This window comes from Octopus sinensis, linkage group LG22, assembly GCF_006345805.1.
Source record: "Octopus sinensis linkage group LG22, ASM634580v1, whole genome shotgun sequence".
NCBI lineage: Eukaryota > Metazoa > Mollusca > Cephalopoda > Octopoda > Octopodidae > Octopus > Octopus sinensis.
This window is the reverse complement of record NC_043018.1, coordinates 24,166,310-24,177,796: the sequence shown is the minus strand read 5'-3', so window position 1 is coordinate 24,177,796 and position 11,487 is coordinate 24,166,310. Positions and strand designations below refer to the sequence as shown.

Sequence of the window (11,487 nt, the reverse complement as noted above, 5' to 3'; positions counted from 1 at the left end):
AACTGTAGAAACCAGGCCAAAACAGACATGGAACCTGACCATCCTCTCAGCTGGAACTGCTCCTGTCAAACCATCCAACCCATGCCAGTATGGAAAATGGTTGTTAAATGATGACGATGATGATGATGGGCTTCTTTCAGTTTCCATCTACCAAATCCACTCAAGAAGTTTTGCTCAGCGTAGGACTATAGTAGCAGACACTTTTCCAAGGTGCCACACAGTGGCACTGAACCCTGGGAAGCAGACCTCTTAGCACACAGCTACAATTTCACCTACACATATATACCTACATGTGTATAAGTGTATATATCTATGTGCTTCTGTATGTTTAAATCAGTTAGTGTTGCAATGACAAAACAGTCATGTTTAAATATTAAAACGGTTGTGCTATTTTGAGCAAGAGATAAATACATTATTCACTGCTAATGACATTGCCCCATCCTGGTTCCAGCTGCCTAATGGGAATCAGTAAGAGTGCAAAAAGCTATACACATCATCATAATCATGTTTTGCAAACAACTTGCACTTATAGGCGTAGGAGTGGGTGTGTGGCAAGTAGCTTGCTTACAAACCACATGGTTCCAGGTTCAGTCTCACTGTGTGGCACCTTGGGCAAATGTCACCTACTATAGCCTCGGGCCAACCAAAGCCTTGTGAGTAGATTTGGTAGATGGAAACTGAAAGAAACCCATCTTATGTGTGTTTGAGTGTCTGTGTTTGTCCCCCCACAATTCCTTGACAACTAATGTTGGTGTGTTTACACTCCCATAACTTAGCGGTTCGGCAAAAGAGACCGATCAAATAAGTACTAGGCTTACAAAGAATAAGTCCTGGAGCCAGTTTGTTCGACTAAAGGCGGTGCTCCAGCATGGCCACAGTCAAATGATTGAAACAAATAAAAAGAACAAAAAACGTTGTTGAAACATTTTGTGCATTGTGGAAGGGATTACCGATTTATTGCAGATAAATTATAACAATAAAATCTTATCAGACCCCCAAGTATTATATGGACCCAGTTGAGAACCTCTGATTATCATCCTCATCAACCATCACCATCATCATTATAACTGATTGTGGCATGCGTTGGACAGAATTCACAGCATTTCGTCATTTGCTTGCAATTGTTTGTCCTTTGTTTCTATTCAGCAACAAAGAAAACCAGCCACCTTTGTTATTGCACGAGTTGTGTGTGTGTGTGTGTTTTAATGACTGGATGCTTTTTCAATCACCAATCACTTTAAAGCCTGGACTACATACAAACATACATACGTGTGTTCATGCATGCATATCTACACACACATATATTGCTACTCAGATTTTCTCAGGCAATCCTTCAGGCAACAATAGAGTTAATGGCAAATTGAGCTAAGACCAGAGACCACTCTACACTGGGCCATGCATTATATTCATTGATCACAAAAGTTAATGTGTCGCTTTATACTGTTGATATGACAGCATAAATAGGCAGACATGCGGTTGTGTGGTGAGAAGTTTGCTTCTCAACCACATGGTTCTGGGTTCAGTCCAACTGCATGGCACCTCGAGCAAATATCTTCCGTGGCTGTGTGGTAAGTAGCTTGCTTACCAACCACATGGTTCTGGGTTCAGTCCCACTGCGTGGCATCTTGGGCAAGTGTCTTCTGCTATAGCCTCGTGCCGACCAAAGCCTTGTGAGTGGATTTGATAGACGGAAACTGAAAGAAGCTTGTTGTATGTGTGTGTGTGTATGTGTGTGTGTGTGTGTGTGTATGTTTGTGTGTCTGTGTTTGTCCCCCTTTGTGCCCCCAACATTACTTGACAACTGATACTGGTGTGTTTACGTCCTCGTCACTTAGCGGTTCGGCAAGAGAGACCGATAGAATAAGTACTAAGCTTACAAAGACTAAGTCCTGGGGTCGATTTGCTCGACTAAAGGCAGTGCTCCAGCATGGCTGCAGTCAAATGACTGAAACAAATAAAAAAATAAAAAATAGAAAAAATGTAGCCTTGGGCCAACCAAAGCCTGTCATATCTATCTATCAATCTCTCAGTCTATCTATCTATCTATCTGTGTGTATGTGTGAGTATCTTCTTGTCTTGACATCACATGAGAGTTGTAAATGGGTGTCATTGTCATATAGTGTCATTCATTTCCAATGTTCTGTGAAGACATGTCTGGCCATGGGGAAATATTACCTTGCTTGGAAATAAGAGAGTGTTGGTGACAGGAAGAGCATCCGGCTGCAGAAAATTTACCTCAAATAAAAGTCTGTCAAACTCATACAAGCATGGAAAAATGGATGCTAAAAGATGATGATGATAATCAAGTGTACTCTCTTTACTCTCTCTCTTTTACTCTTTTAAAGTATTTACCAAAAGTGAATTTAATACCCTCAATAAACCCAGACAGGTAATTCTGTGTGCTTATTCAATTTTTCTTCACTTTCTTTTCTGAGTTATATAATGCTTTTTGATTCAGCATGTGATTACCCTAGATAGTTTGCGTTAATTACTCTGATTGTATTTCAAATTCCTTGAGGGGAAAAGTCTCTTGATACAGGTCATGTGCAAAATTTTTTTCCCTTGTATTTCCTCTCTTCAATGTAAGATGTTATCTGTTGTTATGAAATAGGAGATTTCTCTGCAACGCCCAAGTTGAATCCATGTGTTTCAATTATACACAGCCTAACTTTTTCAACAATTCTCTAGCTGGCCCAGCTTTTACAAAAATACTCCATTTTGTTAAATCTTACTGATTTCTCTACTTTTGAATTTCCAGATGTACTAGTACAGTTATGTTGCTAAACTGTACTTGTAAAAAGAAGAGAGACAGAAGAAAGAGAGAAGTAGTTTCAGAGAGCATGGGGAGGGTGAAAGGCATAGATGTGTTAGGTGAGGCAGAGTGAAAATTGGTGGGAGTAGGCATGAGAGAGAGAGAAAACAATGAAGGGGAGATAGAAAGAAAAAAAGAGGCAAATGATGGTGTAATATTGTCTTGGTTGGAAATGGATAAACTTTAGTGAAAGGAAAGGCATCAGGTTGTGGAAAACCTGCCTCAATAATTTCTGTTCAACCCATGCAAGCAGGGAAAAGTGGGTGCTAAAACGTTGGTGATGATGATCTTGATATATATATCTTTAGGGTTTACCCCCAAAGCTTTCATCATGGTTGTGTATGGTTGCAAAGCAGCAAAGGTTTGGAATCACAGTTTTCCATCCTCTAGATGAGATTTTAGAATTGCTGCTGTGATAAAATGCACCCAGCACATTCTGTAGAGTGGTTGATGGCAGAAAGGACATCTAGCTATAGAAAATGTACTACCGATGGAACACACAAGCAAGATGTGGTTCCTGATATGTCTAGAAGGACAGTAATTCCAAAACAAAATCTGATGAAGACTTTGACAACTCATCTGATCCATGCCAGCATGGAAATGTAGATGTAAAATTGATGATGGTGATAGTGGTGGTGGTGGTAGTGATGATCTGTGTATGTAATAATAAAATATGTAGTTAAGCACTGTGTTGTGTGTGTGTGTGTAATACTTTTAACACATGCAAAACTGAATGAGGTTTGTGGTTAACTGTAGTCCACAGACAGTCCAGAAAAGAGCAGCTGGATCCAACCAGCTTTAAATAGCAACCAAATTACATACAAACACACACACACAACCTGCTGTTTTAGAACCATAGCGGAGAAACAGGGTACAATGTACAATATTGTTCTGGATACAATATGCCACAATGAAAACAAGGAGCTGCTACGTAGTCAACTAGACCTGCGAAAAATAACAGTCAAATCTCCCCTGAATAACATTTTACCACCTGGATATATTCCAACATACTCCACCCATCTCCTAAGAAAAATTGATGAGTTGGTCAAAGCTAGAATATCGTATGGTCACAAGTTTGATCCACGATGGTACACCTGAAGGTTTACATAACAGCAGATAAGGAATGGCATGAGACGGAGATCAAACTGAACAGACGTCACCGAGACAAAGGAACTGCAGGTCCCGTTCAATCGTTTGATCGACTACCTCAGTGACAGAGGTATTCTGAATCAGAGCTGTCTTGGGGGCATAAAGGATCTTTTCGGTTTGAACGGCAGTTTTTTCTAGCGGTGTCATATGAAATTGTCACCCATAATTGTGGCCCTAGTATCGATCTATTGCATTTCAATCTATTTTAGGGTTAGGGGTGGGGGGAAGGATATCTTTTTTTTCTTCACAAATGTAAATAAACCCAATCTGTTTCTTAAACGAGGGACATATTCATACGGTACAGAATGTTTTTTTTTACCTCAATAGACGTCAGTGATTGGTTGAAATTGCAGAAATTGAAGAAAAAAACAACAAATATCTTACAAACTATAGAATTTTCTCAATAAAGCCAAGAGAAAAAGATGTTTTATAAACACATTCTACCAGTATACGAAGTTTAAAATTTTTTAGTTACCTAGAAATTATGTTAAAAACTGCCGTTCAAACCGAAAGATCCTAAATAAATAAATAAATACATTAAGTTTACTGGGCTACGTTCGCAGGCCTATTTATCCACGTAAGTTCGGATTTTACGATGGTCAAGGTAGTATTGGGTTTACTGGACCAAGGGAAGTAACTCTGCTGAACCGGTAACGTAACGTTAAGATTTAAATATGAGACACGAAACCTAAGTGAATTGTAAACAAAAAAAGATGTTTTAACAAGGTTTAGACTGTATTGAGTATGGGTGGATGCGACGAGATAAAAACGACGAAACACCTAATAAAATATATAAGGAAAAAAAAAAAGAAAAGAAAAGAAAATGTCTCAAAAGCAGTGAGATACAACTAATATGAACTAAAAGATTTTAAAAGACCCAGAGATGCTTAGACCAACAAAGGAACCAAATATTCTTTTCTACTCTAGGCCCCAAATTTTTTTTTGTGGGGGGTCGATTAGATCGACCTCAGTACGCAGCTGGTACTTAATTTATCGATCCTGAAAAGATGAAAGGCAAAGTCGATCTGGGAGGAATTTGATCTCAGAACGTAAAGACAGACGAAATACCTATTTCTTTAACTACCCACAAGGGGCTAAACATAGAGGGGACAAACAAGAACAGACATAGGTATTAAGTCAATTACATCGATCCCAGTGCGTAACTGGTACTTATTTAATCGACCCCGAAAGGATGAAAGGGAAAGTTGACCTCGGCGGAATTTGAACTCAGAACGTAGCGGCAGACGAAATACCGTTAGGCGTTTCGCCTGGCGTGCTAACGATTCTGCCAGCTCACCACCTTTGGGACCAAATATTGAAGAAAAAAAAAAAAAATGTGGAAACGAGGAGAGAAGAATCGGGTGGCGGGGCGTGATCTGTTTTTATTCTTTTACTTGATTCAGTCCATTAGACTGCGGCCATGCTGGGGCACCGCCTTGAATTTTTAGTTGAACGAATTAACCCCAGTATTTCTTTTTTAATCTTAGTACTTATTCTATCGGTCTCTTTTGTTGAATCTCTATGTTACGGGGACACAAACACAACAACGCCAGTTGTCAAGCAGTGGTGAGAGAACAAATAGACACACACACATAATTATATTGGAAAATGTGTAAAATCCTTGGTGAAGTTAGGTACATTTGAAAAGGGAAAAGAATGATTTCACTGGTATTTCTAATTAATTTAATTTTCTAATAATATAATATAATTTTACAGTTTGGCTTGTAGATCTTCTTTATTTGTTTCAGTCATTTGATTGCGGCCATGCTGGAGCACCGCCTCTAGTCGAGCAGATCGACCCCGGGACTTATTCTTTGTAAGCCCAGTACTTATTCTATCGGTCTCTTTTTGCCGAACCGCTAAGTGACGGGGACATAAACACACCAGCATCGGTTGTCAAGCAATGCTAGGGGGACAAACACAGACACACAAACATATACACACACATACATATATATATATATATACATACATATATATGACAGGCTTCTTTCAGTTTCCGTCTACCAAATCCACTCACAAGGCATTGGTCGGGTCGAGGCTATAGTAGAAGACACTTGCCCAAGATGCCACGGAACCATGTGGTTGGTAAGCAAGCTACTTACCACACAGCCACTCCTGGGATCTAGTAATTTCTTTGTTAACTTGGTAGGGAGATTTTTTTTAAAGATTCCTTGTTAACTTTTCTGGGTCAGGATTGGGGTTAATAAGTGTGGGAGTGAAGGAGTGTTGATGAACAAGAGCTGAAAGAAAATAGTAAAATAGTAAAAAAAAGATAATTGGTTGAGGGTGAAGTTGGGAGATGGTGGGATGGTTAAAGAGTATTTTTTGAAGGGCTTGCAAAAGTGTTCTCCTGTTTGTTCCATTTGAATAGATGATCCTTGGTTAAAAATATAATGGTCACATGTTTTTCAAATTCTCTTATGGCTAAATCAACTATCTTGATTTCATCAAGGGAAGTTTTCAGTAATTTTCTACGTGGAAGATGAGTTTGGGTATGTGTCAGGGGGGGTGGCAGCAGAGAGGGAAAAACAAATTGTAAAATGATGTTAGTTTTGGAATGTTTGTTGAGAGAAATGTATTTTCTTATATTGGTTTGGGATGGAAAGTGGGGGGGGGGAGATCATGCTCACTCACATATTTACTTCCCTACATATAAACAAACAAAATGTATACACAAACACACACACACACATATATATATACATATATATATATGTATACATATATATGTATACATGCATACATATACATACATACACAGACATATACACACACGTGTGTATACATGTGTGTATATATGTATGTGTATATGTATAGATATGTATATGTGTGTGCATATGTATGCATATGTGCATGTATGTATATGTGTGTGTATGAGTATATATATATATATATATAGGCAGAGGAGTGGCTGTGGTAAGTGGCTTGCTTACCAACCACATGGTTCTGGGTTCAGTTCCACTGCATAGCAACTCGGGCAAGTGTCTTCTACTATAGCCTTGGACTGGCCAAAGCCTTGTGAGTGGATTTGGTAGACGGAAACTGAAAGAAGCCTATCGTATATATATATATAATATGTATATGTTTGTGTGTCTGTGTTTGTCCCCCATCACCATTGCTTGACAACCGATATTGGTGTGTTTACATCCCCATAACTTAGTGGCAAAAGATACCAACAGAATAAGAACTAGGCTTACAAAATATAAGTCTTGGGGTTGATTTGTTCAACTAAAGGCAGGGCTCCAGCATGGCTGCAGTCAAATGTCTGAAACAAATAAAAGAATAAAGAAAAAAAATATATGTATATATGTGTGTGTGTGTGTGTATGCATATATATATGTGTGTATATATATGTATATATGTATGTATACTTATTGTTTGTTTATATGTAGGGAAGTAAATATGTGAGCTAGTATCATCTCCCCACCCACTGCCCTCCCAAACCAATATAAAAATAAATTTCTATCAACAAACATTTCAAGACTAACCTTATTTGATTCCTCACTGCTATCATCCCCTTTTTATCAAAAGATATGTATCTTGCACCTCATTAACACCCCCACCCCCTCAGACACACACCCAAACTCATCTTTAGCACTCCTTCACTCCCACACTTATTAACAAACACCAATCCTACCCCAGACACACCCAAATCCCTTATATATAGAATCACACAGCACAACACATCCTGAGATCAGTTTGACAACTGCCACTGATGAATGCGAGAAAGTTCTCCAGAAAAGTTAACAAGGAATATTTTTAAAAATCTCCCTACCAAAGTTAACAAAGAACTTACTAGATCTACAAACCAAACTGTGAAATTATATTATATTATTAGAAAATTAATTTAATTAGAACTACCTGAGAAGTCATTCTTTTCCTTTTTCAAACATATATGTATATGTATACATACAAAGCACATAGTTCTGGGTTCAGTCCCACTGCATGGCACCTTTGTCAAGTGTCTTCTACTATAGCCTCGAGCCAACCAAAGCCTTGTGAATGGATTTTGTAGACAGAAACTGAAAGAAGCCTGTTGTATGTGTGTGTGTGTGTGTGCATGTATCTATGTCTGTCCCCTCACCATCGTTTGACAACCAATGCTGGTGTGTTTACGTCCCCGTAACTTAGCAGTTCAGTAAAAGGACTGATAGAATACGTACTAGGTTTACAAAGAATAAGTCCTGGGGTTGATTTGTTCAACTAAAGGTAGTGCTCCAGTATGGCCACAGTCAAATGACTGAAACATATAAAAGAATACGACAGGCTTCTTTCAGTTTCCGTCTAACAAATCCACTTGCAAGGCTTTGGTCAGCCCAAAGTTATAGTGGAAGACACTTGCCCAAGGTGCTATGCAGTGGGACTGAACCCAGAATAATGTGGTTGGGAAGCAAACTTCTTACCACACAGCCACACCCGTCCCTATACGATGTTGATTCATAAACCTGCTGTAATGAAGGGGTTCTAATCGTAGTTTCTCCATTTCACTTCGTATTGGATCTCAAGATACTGTACTGTGCCTAGAACTGTGTTTCATGAAAACTTCAGAAAAGTATTTTTGTTTGAAATTCAGTAAAAGCCACAATTAGCTATCATGAAACATTTCGTAATTTTAGGGTAACAGGCTTCCAGTAAGTGTACACTGAGTTTTAGGGGTGCTAAATTCGTCTCCAAAATGAGTGCTAAGGAGCAAAGCACCCTTAATTGTTTAGCATTGAATTTATCCTGCCAAATGTAATGCTTAATTATTCACATTGCTTTGGGTTGATCTTATAGCTTTGAAATTTTGAAGCAAGCTTCTTACCACACAGTCCCGCCTGCGCTATGATTGTTTATTTTTAGAACGACATTGTTGGGAAGGCGTGAGAGGTCAGATCAGGCCGGTTTAAACATAAAACATTTTAAATATTTTGGCCAGATATGGCTGGTTTAAATGCCAAAGGGCTGAAGGTTTATATTAACACCATTTCAGTTGTCTGTTGAACCAAAAGTGGTGCTAAATTTGATGTGCACATATTAATTCTCAGAGAAATATGTCAGGTCTCTTTTAGTTTTTTATCAGACACTTGAAGGTTGCTTCATTGGATAGTACAGGTCTCTTTTTATCATTGCTACTGCTTTCTCATTATTTTGAAAATTGAATTAACAGTGGTTGTGCAGCATGTGAGTTGAATTGTACCTTCAGTGGTTCGTCACTGAAGTTTTGGTCTGACAAATTTGAAAAAATCCTCCTTTAAATTTCTGACATGCAATTTTCGCAAATTTTTGCAAACTTTTAAACAGACTGAGCAATTGACCCGAAATTGCTGAAAATACAAGGTTGTGTTTTCTCCATAGAAGCTTTATGCAGTTAAATCTTGAAGCAAATCTGAGATGGGACCCATGGTGAGTTTTTATGCAATGACCCATACATATTTTAATTATGTTTTAATTCAAGACCAGTGAGTGTTTCTGTGGCAGGGAAATGAGATGTGATACATGGGCGCCTTTGAAAACTTCGGTGATTTCATTCGAAATTACCTACATTTGTCTCAATACGTCGAATGAAATGGTTCCACAAGGACGGAGGTATCTACAAGGACGCGTATAAATTCAAAACTTTCTTCAGTTATTTCATAGATTTTCAATTTATATTCATTGATTTATTTTATTATCATTTATTTATTATTATTATTATTTATTTTTTTGCCATAAAAGGCTTCCCCCATCAATTTAAGATGTATGGTAAAAAAAAATCGAAAAATCCCCGCCGAAACAGAAAATTAAGCTTATGTGGGGTGAGCTATTCTGAAACTCCGCTCGGATGTTCTATGTCACGTTGTATTTCCAACATTTTATTCTGACTTACTATAACTAAAACCTTCAAGATTTTGTCCATCGTATTAAAATCCTTCGTCTGTTTCCTCAAGACCATAGAACCTTCAACCTCCAGTCTGTCACAGATACGCTCGTATCTGGCTATGTGGTATCCCCACCCGAAGGCCTTGCTTCAAGGCCTGCGGACGTTCACACGACATAAAAACTATCTGAACTTAAAGCAAAACAAGCCGGTTTTCACTCAGTCTTCGCAGAAGTGAAGTTATTAATGGGAAGGATATCCAGCCAAGTGTAAAAAAAAATACCCCCGACCCCACAAATTATACTAACAAATAACTCATATGTTTTATTGGCAAAATAAAATGTAAAACAGTGATGGAATTATTGTACACGCTTAATTCAAGATTATAAATGCTTGAATCGGTCCCAGAACATTTTAGTAGAATTTTTAAAGAGGCCTTAATAGAATTAAACGGATAAATCGACCATGGCTGCATTCGAACCCAAAAACAAATGGTTTAGAACGAGTGTGACCGTAAAACAGCTGGTCTGCTTGGAACAGAGGTTTCGCCAACCCATCGAATATACAATTATTTGTTTCTTAATCACTCAATTGAAAAAATATGCTAATAACAGTTAAATTATCTGTTGAAAGAATTAAAAATTTAGCTATCAAGATGCAAAATTAAAGAACTTACGCTGAGAAATTTCGACAGCTAATTTAATAGCCGTGTGTGAGCCTGCATTTACTGCAGAGCTGTTGTTAATTAAGATGCTGATTCAGGCAGTTGGTACTGTGTGTGTGTACCTCTTGTCTTTTTTCCATGCTTATGTACCTGTGCGTGCGTGCGTGTGTGTATGTAGTCTTGGGCTAACAGATTTTGGGATCTGACGATACACTATAAAGCTAAACCTTTATGGACGGGAAACCTAAGGTACTCCCATAAACCGGCCTTCCCCATTTTTAATATATATATATATATACTCTTTACTCTCTTTTACTTGTTTCAGTCATTTGACTGCGGCCATGCTGGAGCACCGCCTTTAATCGAGCAACTCGACCCCGGGACTTATTCTTTGTAAGCCCAGTACTTATTCGATCGGTTTCTTTTACCGAACCGCTACGTGACGGGGACGTAAACACACCAGCATCGGTTGTCAAGCAATGCTAGGGGGACAAACACACACACACATATATACGACAGGCTTCTTTCAGTTTCCGTCTACCAAATCCACTCACAAGGCATTGGTCGGCCCGGGGCTATAGCAGAAGACACTTGCCCAAGATGCCACGCAGTGGGACTGAACCCGGAACCATGTGGTTGGTAAGCAAGCTACTTACCACACAGCCACTCCTGCGCCTGTATATATAAAAGTTTGCGCAAGCTGTGTGGTAAGATGTTTGCAGTCCCACTGCGCGACATCCGAGGCAGGTGTCTTCTATAGCCCTGATACGACCGAAACCCTGTCAGTGGTAGACGGAAACAGAAATAAGCCCGTCACACACGTGTTTGTCCACCCCATCCGACACCGCTTGACAACCGGTAACGGTTTGCTGACGTCCAGTCAGTTGGCGATTTGGCAAGAAAGAGCGTTAGAATAAGTACCAAGTTCGACTAAACTAGGGGTTCTCAACCGGAGTCCATATGGCCCCTGGGGGTCCATATAAATTGGGAGGGGCGGGATCCACGCAACAAAGTAGTAAA

General features: G+C 39.0%; 1 protein-coding gene across 3 annotated transcripts in view; it reads right to left on the bottom strand.

Annotated features, from left to right (window-relative positions):
• LOC115223283 (2',3'-cyclic-nucleotide 3'-phosphodiesterase-like) overlaps positions 1 to 10,601 on the bottom strand; it is a 37,241-nt gene extending 26,640 nt beyond the window's left edge. For all 3 annotated transcript variants that reach the window (XM_036512235.1, XM_029793790.2, XM_036512236.1), the window contains exon 1: positions 10,480 to 10,601. The gene's annotated coding sequence lies outside the window, so the exon portion shown is untranslated. The remainder of the gene's footprint in view (positions 1 to 10,479) is intronic.
• Between the last annotated feature and the right edge of the window lie 886 nt (positions 10,602 to 11,487).